Here is a 9,258-nt window from a genome sequence, read left to right on the forward strand (position 1 = left end):
TATTATTATTATTAATTACTTCATCTATAAAATAGAGAGCTTGAATTAGATGATATCTAAAGTCCCCTCCAGCTCTAAATCTTATGGATTTTTCCCGTAATTGTGCCTTATTTCTAAACTATACTATTATTCCTAGAGGGCAAAGGACTAAGTGGGATGCTTGATAGCTGCCATAACTCCTAACAGTGTACACTATAGGTATGTTTCATGGATCCTTCCCAAGACTACTGATTTCCTCTCACCTCCAGGATCAAATATAAAATCCTCTGTTTTGGCATTTAATGCCTTTTATAATATACCTTCCTTACCTCCCCTTTCCATTATTTTTTTTTTTACCAAGAACTTTAAAAAATATTATCTATGTAAAAAATAACAAGCAATTTCCAGTATTTTTACAGCTTACATTCCAAACCACCCTTTCCTCTTTGATCCACGTATGCTTGCCTCCTTGCTGTGGCTTGAACAAGACACCACATCTCTCAGCAACCTCGCTATACCCTATGTCTGGAAGGTTCTCCCTCCTCAGCTCTACCTCTTGGTTTCCCTGGCTTCCTTTAAGTCTCAGCTAAAATCCCACCTTCTACAGGAAACCTTTTTAATCCCTCTAAATACTAGTGCCTTCCCTCTATTGATTATTTCCTATTTGTCCTGTTATATAAACAGGCTTGTTGCCTGTTATCTCCCCCATTAGATTGTGATCTTCTCAATCTAAGGGTAGGAACTGTCTTTTGCCTTGTATAGCTCCTCTGCCTTAGCACACAGTAGGCTTAGTAAGTGCATTGGGGGTGAGGGGAGAACAATTGGGGTTAAGTGACTTGCCCACACAGCTAATGTGCTCAGGTGGCTGAGGCCAGATTTGAATTTAGGTCCTCCCAACTCCAGGACCGATGCTCTATTCACTGCGCCACCCAACTGCCCCAAGTAAGTGCATACTGACTGACAAGCAGGCTTCAGGGTGGCTTCCAACCCCTCTTTTTAACTAGCCATCACAAAAAAGGAAAGATAATCTGTCATTTCTTATTGGTAACTAAGACTACATTGCAGAATGTAGTCTTGGGCCAGAATGCTTAGTAGAGGGCTAGGCATTTGAGCAACCATGCATTTTGATCCCTGTACTGACATTTCCTGCCTGTATAATCTTGGCAAACTCTCAGTCTCTTGGTTACCTCATCTAACAGAGATAGATAATACTAGAAACCAGCCTTCTGGAATTGCTGGGAGGTGGGGTGAGGGGAAAGTGGGTAAAAGAGGGAGAGTAGCTGGGGGGGGGGGCGTCTACCGCAACAGAAGGCATTTTGTAAATATCAAATTGCTAGATAAATGGTGTTAGTAACACCTCCCAGTGAATGTGCTAAGGGTTTTAAATACCTCCTGAATGGTTTCCTCACCCCCTTCCCCACTGGCTCTCACTCTTATGGGGTGTTGCTTGCTGCTTTTGAAACTTCAGGCTGAGTTTCCAGGGAAACCTAAAGAGGAGGGAACTGCAGGAGTTTATTACTGAGTTGACAAAGAGAAGGCATTACTTCGGCAAAGCACACAATGCAGAGGGGGGGTGGTGGTGGAGGAAGATGGACTTTCTGAAGTTAACTACAGATGGAAACAGATGGTTCTGACCAATGCTGGGTGTAGCCTAAACCTCCTGGTGAGGTTATACCCCACAGCTTTTTTACCCACATCCAGTGGATTCCGCTAAATGACAAGTATATGTATGACCTTTGCAAATTCGTCAGAATTTTATTTCTGGCTCAAAAATACGCCTTCTAGTTGGGCAACTTTGTTTTCGTCCTAATCCAGGTCTCTTAATTTGTAGTTGAAGATCACTGGGCATCCTGGCATTAGGAGGGAAGCGATATGGATATTTGTGTAGAAAACAGCACGATGAGAAGATAACAATAAGTAATATTTCAGTGAATTGAGTAGCTAGAGCTATGTGAAAGCAATCTCAAACTTTAAAGTACTAGATAAAGATAATCCACCATTATTTCTCTGGCCTTCCATTTACATGTTTATAAAAGACAGCAGGCTTTTCGGATTGTATCTATCTTATATTTCCTTTGTATGCTCCATGCTGCTCAACCCTAGGCAAGTCATAGGCACATGGTGAATATTCACTGGATGGTCCCAATTGGGGGGGGGGGGTGAGGGTGGAGCTATAGCACCTTGTTGCATTTATTTTGGAATAAAAATGCTTTATGTATAGATCAGTATGTGCTAAATAACTTTCTTAGGAACCATGTCATCTCCACTCCACTCCAGCCAACATTTCCACTAACGCTCCCCACTAGAGAATTGGATTCTGTTCTGAAGCCACCCAAGGCTTACAGAGGCCACCTCTGGTCTCACCTTGCTTAGCTCCTGGCTTCTGAAATACCTCCTAGACACTCTCCCCCTTTCTAACACTCTTAGAAAGGTGAGCTTCTTGAAGGCAGGGGCTATTCTGTTTGCTTTTATTGTATCCCTAGCATTTAGCACAAGTGCTTAATAAATGTTATCTATGTGAGGAACAAGAAATCCAAGTGAATAAATTAAAATTAGTTTCCTTTTGAGGGTTTTTGCAACAACCCTAGAGACAACTAGAGACTCCAGAGCGTCACAGAACCAAGAAAGTATCTTACGACATTGGGGGAGCTTATAGACCACAAATATTATTACTTCTGTAGCTCCAACTTCTAAAGGGCTTTAAGGTTTATAAAGCACTTTCTTTATAACAACCTGATAGCCAAGATAATGCAAATGTTATTTCTATTCTACAGAGGAAAAAACCAGGACTCGGAGGAAGAAGTGAAATGATTGGCCCAGGGTCCCACAGTTAATAGGAATCAGGGCTGAGGTTCAAATCCAGCTCTCCTGACTCCCACATGAGGGTTGTTTATTCTATACACAGCTGCCTCTATTGATAATTCTTTTTTTTTTTTTTTGCTTTTTTGGAGGGCAATTGGGGTTAAGTAACTTGCCCAAGGTTACATGGCTAGTTTTTTGTGTGGTTGTGTGGGTGTTAAGTGTCTGAGGCCGGAACTGAACTTGGGTCCTCCTGACTCTGGGGCCAGTGCTTTACTCACTGTGCCACCTAGCCACCCCGTTATTGCTATTTCTTAATCAAAGTTTCATTGGGGTTATTTGTAAATTGACATCTCGATAGCCCATTTTTCACCTATCACTCACTCCTATTGTGTGCCAAAAGCACAGAGAAATTCTGGGAAGTGCATAAATACTTAAAAATTGTGATTTTTTGAAGTTGTAATGCAAATGTCAAAACTGAGGCTGTGCTAAGTCATTATGGCTCCAGAAAATATTTGGATAGCCTCTTATCTATGAAATATCTTTACCAAAAGATGGAAGGAGGGAGGAGAAGAGTAGTAAGTAGAATGTTTGTGAGGGGAACCATGGGAGGTCAGCCTGATACTGACCATATACCTGGCTTTCACTTCAGTTACCAGTGGCAATGTTTAGAATCCTGGTTAGGGGCGGCCAGGTAGTACAGCAAGTAGGAGCATCGGCTCCAGAGTCAGGATGACCTGGAGATCGAATCCTGGGCTCAGACACTCAGCACCACACCCAGAAATAACTGGCCATGTAACCTTGAGCAAGTTACTTAACCTCAATTGCTTAAAAAAAAAAGAATCCTGGTTAGGTATTTAGAGGACTGTTTTTAACCCAGTCAAAAACTGAGCAAGCCATTAGAGTCTCAGGAGAGGTTAAGTTTTAGGATAAGCAAAGACCTGGTAAAAGCAAAAACAAATCTCATCACATATCTATATCACACTTATGCTGAATACCATACTGTAATATAAGCCTTTTCTCCTCAAAGGCAATTCTAGGAATGCACTGTCATTATAGATGTAATGAGTCACTGTTAAGGGAGCTGCTGTTGCTCCACCCACAATCTTAAGCCAACCTAAGAACTTCTGTTCTGTATTAACTTGGGTCCTCTTGGGTCATTCACCTTGGTGAATGAGGGAGACAGTTATAATTAAGATGACCAAGAAGCACCAACACTAGCTTATTAGTGATCGCAAGTGAAATCAGAGCTTTGTTGATTCCTATGAAAAGTGCCCAAAATTACCACCAAGCAAGCACATTCAGTTCTAAATGGCGTACAGTGAGAGGTGTTTTGGTTTAGGACTGGGATATGTTGACAGATGTTGGTGAGGAGCTTTGACCTAAATGACAGGATGCTCTAAACCAGGATTACAGGAGTCTGGGCAGAGTTTCAAAGGGGCAGGACAAGGCAAGACTTGTATATTTCCTGTTTTCCCTACCGTGGTTTCTTACCAGTCCTCACTAATGAAAATTAACTCTACTTAACACAAGGAGATCCAATCATTTGAATAGACACCACTGTTCATACTCAGGGCAGATCCACAAGCAAAATTGTGAAGTAGGAAAAGTCTGTCTTTGGTGTCCTTCCACCTTCTCATTTCTTGAGCTCTCAAAAGAGTTCCTTCATGTTCCTATGCCACAAGCCAATTCCCTGAGAAAATTGTTTTTATTAACTAATGCCCTGTAAAAACAAACAATTCTGAAAGACTTAAGAACACAATGATCAATCATGATGATTCCAGAGGACTGATGGTGAAGAACACTACCTATCTCATAACAGAGAGGCTATCAACTACTATGCAGAATGAGATACACATTTTTAGACAGGGGAAATGTGGGAATTTGTTTTGCTCAATTATGCTTGTTTGTTAAAAAGGTTTTGTTTTTCTTCCTTTTTTCAAGGAGGGGGAGATGGAAAGAAAAACAAATGCTTGAAAAGGTATTTAATTTTTAAAACACTGGCTGATAATTAAGCGGTTTAATGTATTGCCCCTCCAAGGACGTTTGCATTTTTATAAGTGGCTATGGGGGAGGGAAGACTTTAATAACCAAAGGAATACAGGTAGCTAGGTGGCACAGGTAGATAGAGTACCAGCCTCAGGAAGACTCATCTTCCTGAGTCCAAATCTGGCCGCAGACACTTACCAGTTGTGAGACCCTGGGCAAGTCACTTAATCCTGTTTGCCTCAGTTTCCTCATCTGTAAAATGAGCTAGAGAAGGAAAAATGGCAAACCACTCCAGTATCTTTGTCAAGAAAACCTCAAATGGGGTCAGGAAGAGTTGGACAACTGAGCAACAATGAATCCAAAGAAACAGATTGGTAATGGTATAGTTTCTGGCACCATCGAGAGATGGTAGGAGAAATACCTGGGGGAGGAGGGCAGAAATACATGCCTGTATATCAAATCACACTATGCAATAATAATAATAATTCACATTTATATAGTATTTTACTGTTTATAAAAATGTTACTTAACCCCAACTGCCCTCCAAAAGGCAAAAAAAAAAATGTTTTCTTCACCATGACCCTATTATACTCTCCATTTTCTGGATGAGGAAACTGAAAGTCTAATCTAAGAGATGCTAAATAATCTTCCTAGGGTCACACAGCTAATAAGGGATCAAGTTAGAACTCAGACATTCCATTTTGCATCTTCAGCTATGCCTGGTTTTCAACTTCACAGAACAAGGTGCCCCTCCAGGGATAAGTATATCACTTCTAATCTCATCACCAAGCAGTTAACTCAAACCCAGATACCAGAACTCTCAGCCTCTTCTCCCCTCCAATGGGAGGCTGTAGGGTAGAGTACCAAATTCCTCCCAAAACTTCCATATATAAAGGATGGAAATTGAACTCTCAATTCAATCCACCTCATATCTATCTACAGCTCAGGGTGGTTGCAAGTTAATGGAACAAGATACCTGCCCCACCCCTAATCCCTCAACACACTCAGTATTAGAGCAAGGCAGACAGACTAATCTGTTTTTACACACACACACACACCTTTTCCAACCTCTTTTTGTGTATTGTCTTCCCCCCCCCTCCCATTAGACTGTAAGCTCCTTAAGAGTAGGAACTGTTTTTCTTTTTGTATCCCCAGTGCTTAGCACAGTGCCTGTCACATAGTAGGCCCTTACTAAATGTTTGTTGAGTTGTTAACTTCTGTCTCCAAGTCTGGAATTCTTTCTACTACATCATTGTCAGTCTTGCTTCTGTCATTCACTGGGTACCTTTGTCCTACTTTGATAGTCAGGTCTAATTACCATCAACAAGAAGGACTGAATCAGTGCTTCGTGCTTCACAATACTAAGAAAACTATGACTACAACTAAAGCATAAAAAAATAGTGTACATATTCCAATATTTGCTCAAGCAGCAACTTAACTCCCTAGTTGAAATGTAGTATTTTACCAATCCGTTTTAACCATTTTCCTGCATAGGGAAAGCATGTTTAAATATGTACATTCTTACTACTATTTCCCAAAAGAACAGGGATGACCAGAAGGCCTTGGATGGAGTGTGTAAGTGAGAGAGACAGAGACAGAGAGACAGAGAGAGAGACAGAGACAGAGAGACAGAGAGAGACAGACAGAGAGAGAGACAGAGAGAGAGATATGGTAGAGATGGTAGAATTTAAGAATACTAACCGAAACTGCTTCATGTTGACATCTTAGGTTTTAAAGAAAATAAACAGGGCAGAAATGTTTGTTTGAACAACTTATGGGATTAAGCAAGGAAAAGAAACTGGAAACAGTGATACATAAATGAATTGAATCATCCAGGAATATAAGCAACTGGCCAGAATACTTGAAATTTACAAATGACTAGTTTTTCCTTTACCCCACCCCAAATATCTATTTCCATTTCACTAAGGCATCAAAAAGTGTCTTTTCTATTGTTAGTTGGCTAAACCCCCTTTGTATGTTTTTATATTCTAATATTTTTTTGCATTTTCAAAGCATGTAATATCACTTTTATTCACAATATGAATACAAATGGTAATGCCCCTTTCTTTCCTATTTGGTCCCTGGTCACACAGAACTAAAAAGCCTAGACAGGCCCAGGGTCACAAGTTAAACAATCCTGGTTTATTCTTTAGGTACATCTTCTAAAAATAAGGCTGCACATAGACAAGTTTCAAAGAGGGAAAGAATTATTTCAACAGAAACACATACATTATGGAGAAAGAGAATAAAGCCAAGAGAATTATCTAATTCTATCTGGCCTCAAACAGGAAGGGAGTGAGAAGCTAAGAAGAGCCATAAGGACACTCAAATCCTATTGTTTTATAATTTGATGTTTGGATTTTGGAATAAAAATATAACAAGAAAGTAGAAATACCACTGCATTTTGAATGAGTAGGTCTGGGTTTGAGTCTCAGCTTCCTATTAACTATCTGTGTAGCTCAGGTCAAACAATTCACTCTCTAGGCCTCAGTTTCCTTATATGGTAGAACAAAGGGGTTATACTAGTTGACCTGTAAGACCTCTCTAACAGATGTAAAATTTGTATCTGCAGATAAAGATTGTTTTTTTTTTTTCATTTTTCCCCCAGCACCCTCCCAAACAGTGAAAATACATTTGCAATACATTAAGCTAAAGGGAGCATTCACATTTATTCAAGCCTGGAAGAATAGTAATAGCCAGCCATACAAATGGAGGAATGGTAGAGAACATTTGCTGATCCAGGTAGAGATGCCAGCAGCTTCTAAATACCATTCTTAATGATTCACTCACACGGCCATCCCACACTGCCAGCTCCCTTCTGTGTAGGGGCATCAAGGAATTATGTTCTCTTGATGGGAAGCTGGCTTTCAGCAGTTCATTTTCTGAAGGGTTGTAGGAGACATGCAAACAAACACACTTTTCTCATCCCTACCATCCCACTGCACCCTCAGGTGTTACACACTCAGATAAGCAGATCCACGGGTAACCCTAGCCCTGCACAGACAACCAGGCGAGCTGGAAGGAAGCTATAGTTTAGATGTGGCAAATAAATATAATTTCCTTCTCCTTATATTTGGCAAGCAAAAGATATAAGCACTATGGACAGAGAGGAAATGCTGAAGAGAAAACCACCAGAAACAAGACTATGAGGTTCCAGCAAAATCCTCATTACCAGAGCCAATTTCTTTCAGTTGACAAGTAGGCACTGGGGCTGAGAGCAGCTGCTGGCGTCTGCATCACTAAAGAGAGAGACAGACGCTGAGGTGCTCCAGGACAAAGCACCAGAAAATAATAAGCAGAGGGAGACAAGGAGAGGGAAATCTGTCTAGTCGATCACCTGCTCTGCCCAGCAATCTCGGAACGGACCCCATACCACTACCATTCTAGACGAAAAGTGTAATGCGTACTGTGTCACACACACACATGCACGCACACACACACACACACACACACACACACACACACACACACACACACACACACACACACACACCGGGAGGAAATTTTCAGCACTTCCAGACTCCCTTAGGGGAGGTCACACTAGCAAACGTGCCTTTTTCTTCAATCTACCCCCGCTTGAATTATTCATCCCAGCGCAGCCCTACCATCCCTTCAACCTGGCCGTAGCAGTTACCCTGGGCAGGCGTCTGGAGAGGTTGGTGAGGGGTCCTTGGGGGTACCTTGCTTCCTAACCCCCATTCCTAACACTTTTTTTTCTTCCCACTATCCCGCCGTCCCCTTAGGAGTTACACACTCAGATGAACCAGATTCATAGTAAGCTCTAGCCCGAAGAGAGGCATCCAGACTGGTTGGAGGGAAGCTGACGCTACGATAGTGGACGGAGGAGCGAGCAGGAGCAAAGCTCGCTTCCTCGGGTCCGTGGAAGGAAGAGTGAGAGGTGAAGGGAAGCTCAATGGCACTAGGACCTAGCAGACGTCCCTTCTCTCTCCCCTAGCTCCACCTGCCTTCCCCTCCAGTCTCTAGAGACACTTCTCAGGTTTACAAGGAGCGGGCGAAGGGGTGGGGGTATCTGGGAAGACAGGGCTGGGGTTACCTGGAGAGCTGCCGCCAGGGTCCACGGACGCCGGCAGGGAAATCACACAGCAGCAGCAGCCGTGGCAATGCCGATGCAGTCTTCAGAAGCCCCGCTGAAGAATCGCGGAGAGTGAGTGCTCCGACTGCGCTCTGAGCCCGGGGCTAGGAGCTCCCTGCTCCCAACCCCAGCTTCACTCCCGCCGCTCCTGATTGGCCAGAGCAGAAACTGGAGGAGCGACCTGATTGGGCAGTGCAGGAAGCCAAGCAGGAGGAGTGGGGATGCGGGGCTGGGGAGACACTCGGGGGTTTCTCTCTGTTCCCAAGTCTGGCTTCTCAGGTTGTTCAGAGTCTGGAATCCATAGTTGCGCAACTCTCCAGATCGTGGCTCAGGCCAGGACTGAGGGACTCCCGGGGAGTGAAGTCTGTGTGTGCGTGGTGGGGATGGTGGGGACTGGG

The 9,258-nt window shown here is 42.8% G+C and overlaps 1 protein-coding gene across 4 annotated transcripts in view; it reads right to left on the reverse strand.

Moving 5' to 3' along the window:
* STON2 (stonin 2) overlaps positions 1-9,030 on the reverse strand; it is a 186,249-nt gene extending 177,219 nt beyond the window's left edge. For 2 of the 4 annotated variants that reach the window (XM_069092359.1, XM_069092360.1), the window contains exon 1: positions 8,822-9,028. The gene's annotated coding sequence lies outside the window, so the exon portion shown is untranslated. Of the gene's footprint in view, positions 1-8,821 lie in introns of all 4 variants that reach the window. The other 2 variants (XM_069092362.1, XM_069092361.1) reach the window with 2 other exon arrangements.
* Between the last annotated feature and the right edge of the window lie 228 nt (positions 9,031-9,258).

The sequence above is a fragment of the Petaurus breviceps genome, unplaced genomic scaffold (assembly GCF_028583685.1).
Source record: "Petaurus breviceps papuanus isolate PSGF00001 unplaced genomic scaffold, PetGlider_PUasm1.0 189, whole genome shotgun sequence".
In the NCBI taxonomy this organism is placed as follows: Eukaryota; Metazoa; Chordata; class Mammalia; order Diprotodontia; family Petauridae; genus Petaurus; species Petaurus breviceps.